This window comes from Neomonachus schauinslandi, chromosome 14 (assembly GCF_002201575.2).
Source record: "Neomonachus schauinslandi chromosome 14, ASM220157v2, whole genome shotgun sequence".
NCBI lineage: Eukaryota > Metazoa > Chordata > Mammalia > Carnivora > Phocidae > Neomonachus > Neomonachus schauinslandi.
In genome coordinates this window covers 49,805,556-49,821,354 of record NC_058416.1, presented here as the reverse complement: position 1 = coordinate 49,821,354, position 15,799 = coordinate 49,805,556, and the positions used below count along the sequence as shown (strand labels likewise).

Genomic DNA, 15,799 nt, shown 5'->3' with positions numbered 1-15,799 from the left:
CTGATAAGTATTAGTTTGAGAGTCCTGTGAATTCCTTGCACAAGTAAGACTAATTTGGTTCCAGAGGTGAAAGAAGTTGTTCTGCATTGTCTGTTTTGTAGGCTTATTTTGCAGTTTAATTGTTTTTAGGTGTATATATTTTGAACCTCGAGTTAGGATTTAATTTGCATTTATGAAAACAATATTTTGTAATTAGTTTGTCATTTAGGTACAAATAAGGGGTTTAAACATTCCCTGATAATTTTATTTATACAGTTTAATCAGTAAATTTTGTTCAGATACAATGCTAAGGGATTATGTAAATTTTCCAGTCAAAATGGCACATTAAGTGTATGTTTTGACTTACTCCCTTTGCTCCAAACACATAGAAATGGGAGGTAAAATATAAAAGGAGAAAACCGGGGCGCCTGGGTGGCTCAGTTGTTAAGCATCTGCCTTCGGCTCAGGTCATGATCCCAGGGTCCTGGGATCGAGCCCCACATCGGGCTCCCTGCTCCGTGGGAAGCCTGCTTCTCCCTCTCCCATTCCCCCTACTTGTATTCCCTCTCTCAGTGTGTCTCTGTCAAATAAATAAATAAAATCTTTTAAAAATAAATAAATAAATAAATAATGAGAAAACCAAAAGACAAAGCTGGCCCTCCAGAAACAAGAAAAATATCTTAATGGACTAGAAACACCAAGTAGTGGGTGAAACTGAAGTCTCGGGCCTGCTGGCCCCGTCCCAAGCAGGTGGTGGCACCCAAGAGTTTGGCTACAAGTGATAGACACCAGTGTGTTTCATGTGGGACCAGGGACCAGAGCCAGATTCATTGCTTGAAGCCGGGAACTGGGGTAGAACTTTACCCACTTTTGAAAAGAAGCTAAGAAAAAATGTTACCAATCTTCTGCCTGGGGCTGTGGATTCATAGGAAGCTGTGGGTGAAGGGATAACAAAGACACAGCTTTGTGTCAAGCTTTGTGTCAGCTTGCTCTGGACTGGATATATGATATACATAATATACCAATGAAATAGTTGGCTTCAGAAATTCATCACAAGACTTTTTCCAAACTTGACTCCAGGGGCTCTGGTGGAAGCAAATGCAAAACTACTGACAAGAAAGGATGTACACAGGGAGAAAGAAGAAGTAAACAAAGCAAAAGGCTCTCATTCAAAACTCTGATACATTGCAATTCCAAAATTCATAAAGAAATTCAATACTAGGAAAGATCACCAACCAAATCAACTATTGGGATATACATATATTTATTCCAGATAGACGGCTTGACCGTGACTTTAAAAACTTTAAAATAAATGTTTTAGATAATCAGAGATAATTGATGATATAGCATCCACTGAGAATGAATAAACTGTGAAACTGAAACAGGCAGAAATGAAATAGAATGGTTGAATATGACAACTAATTGAGAGACTTAGATATGAAAAATGTGATCATCAAAACCAAAGCAGAATATACAGAATTAAACTATAGATTGGATATAGATGAAATGAGAACTAGTGACCAGAAGATAATGATAAGAAGTTCACCTAGAACACACAGAAACGGGGGTGGGGTTTGTTAACTTGAAGGAGCAGTTAAGAGCAATGCATGGTTGATTGTGAAATTCCAGCAAATATCCAATAGGATTTTTAAAGAACAAAATAGAGGGAATGGTGGGAAAACTATATTGAAAAGAATTAAAGGTAATACCAAGTTCTCAGATTAAAAATATGCTACAACTACCAGCAGGATAATGAAAGTTAAATTCATACTTCAATATCATGCTATAACTCCAGGGATAAAGAGAAAACCTTAAAAACCACCAAAGGGGGGAAAAAAGACAAATATACTAGAAAGGACAGAAGACAGTGAGGAATTATAGTACTAAGGGGAGAGGACAGGACTATCAATCTAGAATTTCATACCCAGCTAAATTCATTCAAGACTATGGGCAAATACACATTTTCATTGACCAGGAAAACATACCACTCAAGACCCTCTTTTTTAAAAACTACTAAAGGGGGGCGCCTGGGTGGCTCAGTTGGTTAATCCACTGCCTTCGGCTCAGGTCATGATCCTGGAGTCTCGGGATCGAGTCCCGCATTGGGCTCCTTGCTCAGCGGGAGTCTGCTTCTCCCTCTGACCCTCCTCCCTCTCATGCTCTCTGTCTCTCATTCTGTCTCAAATAAATAAATAAAATCTTAAAAAAAATAAAAACTACTAAAGGATGTTCTCCAGGAAGAAGGAAATTGAACCTGTAAGAAAGGAGTGGGATACAGAAAGCAGTGGTGACCACAAAAATGGAAAAACAGTAAATTTATTGATTAAAAACAAAACTGTCATAAAAACTGATTTTTAAAAATCCTATTGTGGAATTTAAACTAGATGACAATAATAACATGGGAAGGAAAAACAGATGTTTAATGAGCAATTTAAGCATATACTTCAATTTTCATAATCTTCTGGAGGAGGAAAGAAATACTGAATAACTTTAGACTTCATCATATGTATTAAAAGAGTACCACCAAAAGAAAACAACCTGTAGGGGCGCCTGGGTGGCTCAGTTGGTTAAGCGACTGCCTTCGGCTCAGGTCATGATCCTGGAGTCCCTGGATCGAGTCCGGCATCGGGCTCCCTGCTCGGCAGGGAGTCTGCTTCTCTCTCTCCCACTCCCCGTTTGTGTTCCCTCTCTCGCTGTGTCTTTCTCTGTCAAATAAATAAATAAAATCTTAAAAAAAAAAAAAAAAAGAAAAGAAAACAACCTGTAGCTCTTAAACAGCAAAGAGCTAAAGGGGGCACAGGAAGGAATATAGACTATTTTGTAAACCCAACTGATAGCAGGAAGGGAGGGGGAAAAAAAAAAAAACAGGTAGAAATAAATCCAAATATATCAGTAATAGCAAGTGTAAACAGATTTAAGACAGATTATCAGAATGGATTTTTTTTTTAAATCTGGCCATATTTATTAATTGAAACATATAAAAACTCTTTGGTTGAATAAAGAAAAAATTTTTGTTTTATCCTATTTAGAAGAGGGGAAGAAAATCCCAAAGCTCTTCTAGCTTTAACAAAGAACCTTCCTAAAGACACACTTCAGAAAGCTTAGATGTCTATTTAAATAATACTGGGGCAAAAAACTTCCAAAATAAAACCAGTGAAAGTTCTGTATACTTTTAGGAGTTACAAGTAACATTTTTCAGGACATGACAGCTGCTTCAAAACTCTGGATGTTGTTAAAGTTCTTTGTATAAATAACATTACCAAGGACATTTTAATAATAGAAAACAGCAAGAATACACACTTTGAGAGAAATCTCCACATTGGAGTATAAAATCTGTGCCTTTGTACTGGTTTCCATTTACCACTTGGTCTCAGAACTGGCTCTCTGAGTCGTTTCTTTATTGACTCTGGAGCTTTCTTTGACTAGCAGTTAGGAGAACATGAGCTTTCCAGGGTTAAGCTCTGGAATTCTGTTACTTAACACCATGAGGGGTAAAAGCAGCTTTGAGAAGCTTCATACTTTATAATATGGAAAAGAGAAAAGGCACAGAGAATTGTAACAAAGAGAACATGAAGCATGTAATGTTTTGTATCTTCAGTTTTCTTCTTTACTGCCTCTTAAGCAACAATTTTATCTTAAATTTAGATCTGTATAAGAACCCTTCTTGCACATTCTTCATATTTTTACAGTATTTCCAGTGTTTACTACTCAGTATCCAAGTGAAAATATGTGTCGTGCACTACCTGTACTTTTAATGAAAAGTATACACCATTTTATAAGTTTTCCTGTTCCACTGAAAGAAGCCTTCCACATCTCTATAATACTTTACATGATGTTTTAAATCCATTTGATATAGTCGCACATCTAATGGGAATGTTATTACCCAGAAGCATTGTGTTTTGCTTACATGAATGTGATCATACTTTTCCTTAGGGAGGGAGAATCAGGATCAGTGCATGGAAAGGATGATACAACCTTTAGAGTTCTAGGCAGGCCAGTTATATGGTAACCACAGGTAGGCATGGGTTCTACAAATAAAGTGGGTGTCTTTGTAAGTTATCATACCTTCTTTCTCAAAGAGGGATATTTCCCCTAGAAACAAGTGGTATTGTAATTTTCAAGGGCCACTTTTTTATGCTGCCTTGGGTATGATTGCAAACACTAAGTTCTAACAACACAGTTTTCTTGTTAGCATAGTAAAATAATTCAACAATAGCAGTCACTAAATGTAGTGCTGAGGACTTTGGGGTTTTTTGTTTCTTTTTGGTTTTTTTGGTGGAGAAGTACCTGTTCCTTAATATTAGTCCAGAGTCATACTCAGAAATATTTAAGGGAGAATTTCACCTCTAATTGTCCAATTTATCATACCCACGTGAAAGGCACTGGTATTATAGAGATTCCTCCTTCAGCACTATGTAGCATGTAAAAGCAGAACCAACATTTTAAAATATTTAAGTACCATGATATTAACATGATAGTTAAAAGAATGTATTCTGGTATCTTTGAGTTCTCATAGAAAAGAGTACTACTAGTAACTAGGTGTAGACATCAGGATTGCCCACTTCTTCACAACACTAACTCCTGTTCCCTGTGCAGTTGAGACTCAGTTTCCAAATGGAAAAGATCAGGTGGAATATTTGGCAGCCAGCAGTTACCAGGGTGGCTGCCCAGAGTCCCAAACTACTGATCCTAGTGTGGTCATGAAGGCCATTCTTGTTCATGGAGAAAAGAAAATTAACAACCTGCCCAGACTCTGCTTTGTGTGCAGAACTCTCAAAGACTTTTGGTCATTTAAAAAAGCATTCCTGGCAGAAAGTTGTTCTGCCTTAACTTTTTTGTACTTTCTGTATCCATTTGAGAGGTATCCGAGGTTGAATCTTTGCAGTGAATGCAAAGATGGGTGTATTCCTTTATGACACATATTACAGCTTACTTAGGAACAAACAGCCTAATCCGTATCCTATAATTTTGTCTCATTAGTTGTTTCATGGGAGCCTCCCTTTAAACAGGTCTGGGAAGTTTTTGGACAGCTCTAGAACATGGCTTAGTTTTCTTTGTCTGCAGGCCAGAGATAGAGCCAGCTCTCCAGCAAATTCCAGGACTTTACAGTGAGGTTCTTGTAGGTCATTATCATGGTCTGAAATTTAAATAGAAACTAGATTGTTGGACTCTATGCCTTGAGAGAAGAAAGTTGATAGCAGAGGCTGTTAAATAGGCAGGGGCTGACATTTTCTTTTAGTTCCAAGATGGAAGAAGGTCTTATATTTTAAAAATCATATAAGGACTCAACAGCTCTCAGCAGGATTGGAGCGGTATTTTCTACTAACAAAACTTGATGTAAATCAGTCATCGAGCCTTACGTCTTGACACTGCCCATCTGAGTCAGCTGGTAGGGCTTCTTACATCTGTGATTAAAATGGTTTGACAGACTTGATTTGGGCTTTGAAATAATCAAATACAAGGCACATCAATGGTGGGCCTTGGGTTGCCACTGAGGAATGGAAAGTAAATGGAAACTTCATTGGCCTCCATTAATATTTCATGAGGAGAGAGACCAGGTTATAGATCTCATTGTTGTATAAACTATAGACAATGTGTCTAGACACGTCAGTTGAATTATGTACAAACTTTTGGGTACTTTATTTTTCAGAGTTTTATTTGGATGTTTGCCTATCTCTGCTATGGGCAGTGAAGGCATTGATGAATCTTTAGGGCTTCACAAACTTAGCAATTTGAAGTGTTTTGCTGACATTTATGTCAGTTTTAGCATGTGGGTGCACCCACCCATCTGAAAAGATAATGCAGTTATTAAAACCTTTTTATATGAATAAAATCTATCTGAAGTGGTCCTCAAAGTGGGAGGCATGAGCTGTGCTCTTTATTGTGACACTTCTGTACTTTGTGGGCCTGACAAATAGGGTCGCTCTTTAAGTATCATTGAGCATACTGGAAAATTTAGAGCATACTCATCACTCTGTTATTTTTAGAATCCCCTCTGTGTGTGATTCAAGCTATGGTTATGCAAGCAAGATAAAGTCTATTCTCTGGTGCTGCCAGGCAGCCATCCAGGAAGGGCTAAAGAAATGGTACAAAAGGGGGCGCCTGGGTGGCTTAGTCGTTAAGCGTCTGCCTTCGGCTCAGGTCATGATCCCAGGGTCTTGTGATCAAGTCCCACATCGGGCTCCCTGCTCGGCAGGAAGCCTGCTTCTCCCTCTCTCACTCCCCCTGCTTGTGTTCCTGCTCTCGCTGTCTCTCTCTTTGTCAAATAAATAAATAAAATCTTTAAAAAAAAAAAAAAAAAAGAAAGAAATGGTATAAAAGGTACCCTGCCAATGTAGGCCATGGATTTGGAGCCTGATTCTGAAGAAGGACAAAGTCTAAAAGAGTTGGTAGAGGAGACTGGTTAATTGATAAGATAAAGATAAGAGCAAAGATAGAATGAGAAAATACCAACCTTGCTATGTCATTAGCCAGAGTAATAGAAACTAGTAATCATTTCTGCTAATTATTAATAGAAATTAATAATTATTAATAATATTAAAATGTTTGCTCCTTTAGAAATGACAACTCTCATTTTACATAGTCATGATTTACACAAAAGCATGAAGTAGTCAGTATATTCATAACTGTGAACATACCTTTCTTTATCCTATAACTCAGCAGGGACACTGAGATCCTTAAACTAAAACTAGATTTTTCATTTTTTTAACTTTTTTTTTTCAAAGGAAAGTTTAAAAAAAATTATTAGTAAATAGGAATACTATTTAAGTTTATAATTTAGTTCTTATGTAATAGTTTATATATTCTTTTTCTCCTCAGAAACCAAATGTTTGATAATTTAGTTGAATAAGATATATGAACCTATTCCAGGTAGAAAACTATTTTACAATTTTTTTTGAAATTTTATTATGTTAGTCACCATACATTATATCATTAGTTTTTGATGTAGTTTCCATGATTCATTGTTTGCGTATAACACCCAGTGCTCCATGCAATATGTGCCCTCCTTAATACCTATTTTACAGTTTAGTCTGCTAAACCCTAATTCAACATCCAACATTTGAAAATTTAAAAAGTTTAAATGATGGCACTCTTTCTAAAATAATGACTCTGGAACCTATATTTCTCCCAGTCTGGGGAGAAAATGGATATATTCAAAGCGTTTGGAGTTTTGGCTTATTTCTTTCTTAATCGTCTAAGAAGAGTTTTTCACAGCTCTCCCAGAAATATAAGAACTTAGTGGTGCTCGGGCACCTGGGTGGCTCAGTCGGTTAAGCATCCAACTCTTGATTTTGGCTCAGGTCATTATCTCAGGGTCCTGAGATCAATCCCTGTGTCAGACTCCACGCTCAGCAGGGAGGCTGCTTGAGATTCTCTCTCTCCCTCTCCCCTCCACACCACCACCATCACCACCATCCCCCGAACATGCACGTGCTCTCAAAAAAAAAAAAAAAAAAAAGAACTTAGTGGTGCCTTTATACAATTTAAGAAGGAACTCTAGTATACTTGAGAGATTTTATACTTTCCTAGAAATCTCTCAAGACACACAGTTGACTAGAGTTTTGTACGATATACTCGTATACTCATTACTGTTTTTGAGAAATCTGCAACTCCTGCAGCCATACTACTTAGGCATCAGAAAGACAGCTGCCTGATTTCCTGCTCCCTGACCCACAATTCAGTGGGCTTTCACAAAAAAAGAAAAAAAAATGAGCCTAATACTCAGTGAACAGAAGAAATTATTAAATTATTAAGACTGATAGATTATTTCTATCAGAAGTTGTTAGGCAAACTAGAGATTATACAGGACACTTATATTCCAAGGAAAGGAAACATTCTAACTGCTCAGATAAGGCATGTAAGAGCCTATTTCACTAAAGGCTCAAGAGTAAAACATAGATTCACATCTATACAGATGGCTTTCAGCTTCCCATGTACTCAGTTGTCATTGGTATATTTGTCTTCCAGGGAGCAGCAGTTTCCTTTTAAAGAGTTTTGCGTCTTAGAATTGTATCCTTCCTAGTTCATTTTCAGTACATAGCTGAGCTTTGTAATTCCAGAGGGTTGCATTAAGAAGGAAGAAAAATAGGGGCGCCTGGGTGGCTCAGTTGGTTAAGCGACTGCCTTCGGCTCAGGTCATGATCTCAGGGTCCTGGGATCGAGCCCCGCATCATTCTCCCTGCTTGGCGGGAAGCCTGCGTCTCTCCCTTTCCCACTCCTCGTGCTTGTGTTCCCTCTCTCGCTGTCTCTCTGTCAAATAAATAAATAAAATCTCCAAAAAAAAAAAAAAAGAAGAAAAACAGACCTAAGTAACTTAAAACTTACATGGAAAAGAACACAGGAGAAATTTAACAAATGGAATATGGGAGCATGTTATAATTTCTATCCACATAGGATATATGCCTTAAAACTATTCAAAAAGGTTGAAATGTTAGGATGGAAAGAGACACACCAACAAGAACAACAAAAGCTACATAAATACCAAATAAAATAGAATTTAAGGCACAAAGCTTAAGTAGGATAAAAGATACTACATTAACGAGTCACCAAGAAGATGTCATGCATTCATATGCACTCAAAATCTATTAAGAGAAAACTTGTAAAATTATGAGAAGTTGGCAGATCATCAATTATAATGGGTTATTTTAAAGTGCCTTCATCAAAACTGATGGGTTGAGCAGACTAGCAGACTAAAGATTAGTAAGTATATGGAAGATTTGAACAACAAAAGTAATCTTGATTTACTGATGGATCAAGCAGACCAGTATTAAGTGTATGGTAGATTTGAACAATAAAAGTAATAAGCTTATTGTAGTATATATGGAAACCTGTACACAACAAATAGAGGTAATTATTCTGTTTGAATACATATGGAACATTCACAAAATTTGACTGTGTACTAGGCCATAAAGGAAATCTTAGCAAATTTGAAAGATTCTATATCATGCAGAACATATTCTCTGGCCATAGTGCAGTTAAATTAGAATGATAAAAAGGATGGCTTAAAAGGAGGTAAATATATAGAAACATGAAAAGCTTTCCCCAGGAGTTGAAGAGGAACTCAAAATGGAAACTCTAAATTTGTTATAAAGATATTATACAGCAAAACTGTATTATATGTCAGATGTGTGGGTTACAAATAAAGTGAGAAGAGTAAATTACAGCTTTAAATGCATTAATGAAAAATTTAAGTATGACAAATGAATTGAGAATACCATTCAAGAAGCTAGGTACAGAATCTTAAGGAAGTATAAGGTAACTATAATAATTGCACAAATTGATGAAGTAGAACAAAGAAAATATAGAACACTTTAGTAAAACCAAAAGCCATTTTTTTAGAAGAAAAATTGTATAGAAACAAGTTTTATAAAAATTTTATAGAGCAGGCCTGACGAAAAAAAGTGAAAAGGTACCAGTAAACAATATTAGTAAGATTAATAAAAATGGGCGTAATTGAAAATATAGAAATACTGAAAATATGTAAGAGAATGTATTCTGAACAACTTCTGCTAATACCTTTTTAAATCTAATGAAATAGTAACTCTAGAAAAATTTAATCACCAGACTCACAAAGAAATAGAAAACTTGAATAAACAAATAACTATTAGAGAAATGTAGTTGAAATGACACCTTTCGAATGATATCAGGCTCAGATTTTTTTCCTCACATATTACCAGCAGTTCAAGGAATAGATGAGTGAAAATTTTCAGAGGTTAGAAGAAGAAAAGGAACCAGGTCCTTAATATGAGATTGATGTAACTTTTAAATAAAATCCCAATAAGAATAAAACAGGAAAAAAAGTATATATGTATCAGTCTCACAAATAGAGATGAAAAAAAAATTTTTTAACTCAACAAATCTAAAGTAGTTATTTTTTTTAAGTAGAGACTAAATAGGATTTATCCTAGGAATGTAAGTTCAACATCAGAAAGATGGTAATACCAAATTAACAGCCTTAAGGTTTAAAGGTTTAAATATTTAAAAACTATATGGTCATCTCAGATGCCAAGAAAATTCTTACAGTTAAATCTAATATTCAATACAAAAACAAATCAGAAGTGGAAGGGGATTTTCCTAACCTAAGGGAATTAATAAAAACCCAGTGGCAAGTATCATACATAATGATCTAACTTTCAGAAATATTCCTAGTAAATTCAAGAACAAGGCATGGATGTCTACTAACCATATTTCTGTTCAGCATAATAGTGGAAGGACCTAGTCATTTCAATAAGAAAAAAGAAGAGTTATAATTACTGAAGAGAAAAAACTGAACTGTCCCTATTGGAAGACAATATAATTGTCTATAGAGAAAATCCAGGAGAACCAGCAAACTATTAGTAGAATTAAGGAGGCTTCAGCAAGGTTACAAGAGAAACATCAATGGTGTTCCTATAAGTAACCAATTACAAAATGTAAGTCAAATTAGCAATGAAAACTAATGCCTAGGAGTAATCTTCATGGAGAAAATTAGAAAAATGGAGAGGTATGAGTACACTTATAGGAAAACCCAATGCCATTTATCCACATAAATTTAGTGTATTTTGAATCAAATTCAAATGTGAATTTTGAGGAAACTTTAAAAGTTGATACTACAGTTCTTATGAAAAAGCCAAGAGGAAGTAAGAAAAATCGGAAGAAATTGGAAACAATTGCTCTATCAGATATTAAAACCCGTAAAGCTCTAATAATTAAAACAGTGAAGTAATTATTAGTACAGTATAAAGAAGGAAAAACACTGGAACATTAGAAAGCACAAACTGGAAAGTTTGATACACAAAAGTTACATTACAAATTAGCGAGGAAAAGATGGATTATTCTTATTAAATGTTGCTTGGACAAGTCATCCATTTGGAAAAAAATAAATCCAGTTCATACCTTGTTATATGCACAAAGCTCAATTCCAGGTTAATTAAAAGTCTAAATGAGAAAAGCAAAACTTTGAAACATTTAAAAATATATGTAAAATATGTACACTTGGAGTAGGGAAAGATTTCTTGAGTCACAAAAAGCACCAGTCATGAGGGGAAAGACCAATACATTTAATATAAAAATGTAAAAGTATGGAACAGTAAAAGATACCATAGACAACGTGAAAAGACAGCCACAAACTAGAAGATATTTATCACCTGTATGATGAAGATTAATATTCTGAACATTCTGTTGATAAAACGACAAGCCAGTGGAAAACTGGAAAGATGGTATGTGCAGGTGGCTTACAGCTAGAGAAACCTCAATAGCTGAAAAGCTTATAAAAGATGCAAACCATCTCTAGTAGCCAAAAAATTTGAAATGATGAGATATTCGTTTCATACTTAACCAAATTGACAAAAACCAAAAAAGCCTGACAATAAATGGTATTGGCAAAGTTGTGGGAAAGGACACTTTCTTTTTTTTTTTTTTTTAAGATTTTATTTATTTATTTGAGAGAGAGAATGAGATAGAGAGCATGAGAGGTGGGAGGGTCAGAGAGAGAAGCAGACTCCCTGCTGATCAGGGAGCCCGACGTGGGACTCGATCCCGGGACTCCAGGATCATGACCTGAGCCGAAGGCAGTCGCTTAACCAACTGAGCCACCCAGGCGCCCGAAAGGACACTTTCATACACTGCTGGTTGAAGTATAAATTGATACAACCACTTGCAGAGCAATTTTATAATTAGCAAAATTAAAACTTTTGTTCTTCGATGTGGCCTCTAGAGAATCACACACATGCACAAGGAAATACAGAAGAAGATTCATTATTTGTAAATTACGTATTTGTAAGTGCAAGTTTGGAAACAACCTGAAAGTTCATAAACAGGAGACTGAGTGGTAAATCACAGTAAATGTACGCAGTAGAGTTCTACAAAGCACTGAAAGTGGGTTCACTGGAGCAGGGGTCAGCAAATCTGGCTTCCCGCCTGTTTTTATAAATGAGTTTTAGTGGAGCCCACCGCTGCTGTATGTTCATCCAGGTGTTGTCTGCGGCTGCTTCTGCACGGCCACAGCAGAAAGTAGTAGTTGTGACGGAGACCATATGATCCACAGAGCCTAAAAGAATTTACTAACTGGTCCTTCGCAGAAATTTGCCAACCCCTGCACTAGGGCTACATGCATTAAGTTGTATAAATTTCAAACATAATGTCATGTGAAAATAGCTTATTGCAGAGTAATATGTAATTAGAGTTTGACAACATGCAAAATACCTCAGTATGTTATGTAGTAATAGTATAAAATATGCATGAGAATCATGAACACCATATACATGGTAGCATTTACCATAGTAGAGGGAAGGAGGGGGAGCAGGAGAGGGAGGTTACAGAGGAGGCTTCACCAGTTTCAGTAATAACTATTTTGACAAATGTGGAACAAGTAAAAATGTTAGGATTTGATATATAACTGGATAGGGGGACATGAATGTTATATTACTTAACTGTACTTTTTTGAAATTTAAAATTTTTCATAATTTGATACAGCTAATGTGTTAATAATGACAAGTCAGTAATATTTTAATGAGAATGCTCTTAATATTTTTTCTAGTACAGATTTTTTTTTTTAAAGATTTTATTTATTTATTTGAGAGAGAGAGAATGAGAGACAGAGAGCACGAGAGGGAGAGGGTCAGAGGGAGAAGCAGACCCCCTGCTGAGCAGGGAGCCCGATGTGGGACTCGATCCCGGGACTCCAGGATCATGACCTGAGCCGAAGGCAGTCGCTTAACCAACTGAGCCACCCAGGCGCCCTCTAGTACAGATTTTTAAAGTACTTTCAGTAAAGTGACAGAAATGGAAGATTTCATACTTCAGTTTAATTTTACCAGGAATATTATTTACATGTACAGTTTATTGACAGAAAGGCACATAAAAATAACTAAGAAGAATAGCATGATCCTTTTTAGGTTTAGAATAATAATCAGGTATGCTAAGGCCTGAGCTGAGACGTGCAGTAAAAGCTAAGGACGATAAAAGGCCCTTTGTTCAGAAAACAAAGACAACAAAGAAATATTTGACCCATTGCATGACATAAATGGTGTCCTTTTTTAAATAACCAAAGAAAAGTCGAACTTAGAAAATATATGTTATGGAAGAAAGAGTACAGTTGAGTGTGTCAGTTTTAGTCCCAGCTGTGTCACAAACTAGCCTTGTGATCTTGCAGAGGTCCTGGTTTTCATAAGCATAATGTGAAGCACTTAGCTTGAATGATCACACTGGTCCCTTCCCACCTCTGATTCAGTCTTGTTGACTCCTATTTTCAGTCCATTGTTCCCCTCAAAAAATATATTCCAACATAAATAAATGTGGGGGGACTTAAAGCCTGAGATAAATGAAGAGTTCTTACGCAGCGCCTAGCCACTTCAGCTCATTTCTTCAAGCCAGGAGGCTTGTTTGTCCTCACTCCCAACTGGTTGAACTACTTACAGTCTTCAGACAGGCCAGTTTCTTACTGGGCTTAGAGTCTTGGTATCTCCTGTTTCTTTCTTCTTGCATACTCCAACTAGAGATTTACTCCTGTGGTATATTGTTGTGCTTTCTCCAGGCAGTCTTCCTAGAGTTGCCTAGGCAAATGGATGGTGGAGCCTCTTACTGAACTAGCCAGCAGTGGAGAAGAGCAGGCTTTGTGGGGAAAACTGGTGTGTTTTCCCTTGAACATGAAATCTGATCCAGTGTCAGTTGAACATTCAAATAGAGATATGTAGTAGCTTCTTTAAGTATACAGATGTGGAGATTAGGAACACAATCTAGATTGAGAGTATAGATTTGGTATATAGTATAGTTGCCAGCTTAAATTTGGTAGTTCAAGGAAAAATATAGACAGGAAAGGAAAGAAAACCTCAGACTGAATCCTCAAGAAAACCAATTAAATTTAAGGGGTAGTTAGGGAAGAGGAAGAAGATTGAAGAGTAGCCAGTGAGATTGGAGAAAAACTAGAAAAGTATGACCTCAGTGGAATCCAAGCATATCAAGAAGGATGAGGATTTGTGGGGGGAAAAAAAAAAAGTGTTCGTGGGGCCGGGTTGGGTGGGCGAGGGAGGGTTGTTCAACTGAATCTAACAACAAGTAAGTCATTAGTGATCTTGGCAAAAACACTGTCAGTGAATTGGTGAACCAGGAAGCCACAGATTTTAGCAGGTTGAGGGGTGAATTGGAAACCGTGAATATAGCCAGTTCTTTGAAGAATTTTGGCTGTTCAGGGAGGATGAAGGGAGGCTGAGGATCTCTATGAGGGAAGTTACTTAATGCTAATGGAAAAGAGCTTGGAAAGAAGAAAGGGTGGAAGGTAACAGGCACCAGGACAGTTAACTGATGGGACTCAGTTAACTTAGGGAGATTGGGATGTCCAGATGGAAGGGTTACCTTTAGTAATGAAGATGTCAAGACAGAGGAAGCAAGGATGTGCGTGAAGCTAAAACTTCCAGTTTAATGAATTTTTTCTCATTGAAGGTGTCAGTAGTTATGGACTGAGAGTGAGAGGGTGGTTAAGTAATGTTTGTGATAAGTCGAAAAGGGTTTGCAGTAATTGCTGTGGAGAAGAGCAGAGAATAACAGACTTGTCTCCAGTCTCCAAGAAAGATCGCTGAGGGGCGCCTGAGTGGCTCAGTTGGTTAAGCGACTGCCTTCGGCTCAGGTCGTGGTCCTGGAGTCCCGGGATCGAGTCCCACATCGGGCTCCCTGCTCGGCGGGGAGTCTGCTTCTCCCTCTGACCCTCCTCCCTCTCATGCTCTCTGTCTCTCATTCCCTCGCTCGCAAATAAATAAAATCTTAAAAAAAAAAAAAAAAGAAAGATCGCTGAGTAGAGACCAGAGTTTGAAGTTGGAGGCAGCAGCATAGAGGTGCTCCCATCTGCAGAGCTGTATGGTGTGTATTTTCTTTCAAGCAGTTCCACCTGCAGCCTGCATGGGAAGCCTTAGTGTTGATAGAAGGTAAGTAACTTAGTTTGATCTGGGGTTGTCAGTTTGCACCGTAGATGTGACAGAAGTGTGGCACAAAGGTGTTGAGGAAGTTGGCGACAAAGTGGTTAAAGAGATAAACCAAAAAGTCAGGACTAGGGGTCAGCCTACTGCAGCCACAGGCCAAATCTGGCCCACTGCTTGTTTTGTTGGGTTTTTTTTCTTTCATTTTAATGTTTACAAAAGTACTTGTGTAATATCTTATAATATGCCCCTTGGCTCACATAGCCTAAAATATTTACTGTCTAAGAAAAGTTTGCTGACCCCTTATCTCATCCAAAATAGGGTTACAGTAAAAACAGAATGGAACTGACAGGTAGAAATAGAGGGTTCAAGGGACTGAAGGTCTCAGTCAGGTCTTGGGACAGCTGAGTGAGAGACTGGAAGAATAGGAGGCTATAGTGAGAGGATTGTGAGTTGAAGGTTTCCGAGCTGGGGCAGCTGTGCTCGAGCTTTCGGCCATGGCAGTGGGGCCCCAGTAGAGGCTGTGCCTACCCGTGGAACTGTCAAGGACCTTGAGAGCCTGGGTGGAGATGATGAAGTCACCCAGGAGCCTGCAGGAAAGGAAGTCGGGGAGTTGTGCCATTCAGTTTGGGGTGGGGTAGTTCATCTGGTAAATAACAGAATCAGAGTCAGTCCCTAAAGGGGAGGCACAGCAGACTGGAAGGCCAACGACGTTTAAAAAGGAAGAAGTGGCTAGTGAATGTTGGGTAATGGAAACATAGCCAAAGGAACTTGGGACCTTCAACTGGATTCCATTCCTAGGGTTTTCGGGCGTCGTACGGGTTGCCCCTCCATTTAAAATCAGGCAGCTTGCCATTGTTGCTTTAGCTCTGGAAGGCCGAAGCAGCACATGTTTGTGGATATGGACTTCAGTGTTCCGCAGTGCTCTGGGG

General features: G+C 37.6%; 1 protein-coding gene across 1 annotated transcript in view; it reads left to right on the top strand.

Annotated features, from left to right (window-relative positions):
• Positions 1 to 15,799, top strand: part of THOC1 (THO complex 1) — a 56,303-nt gene that overhangs the window by 24,655 nt on the left and 15,849 nt on the right. The gene's annotated exons all lie outside the window — the stretch shown is intronic.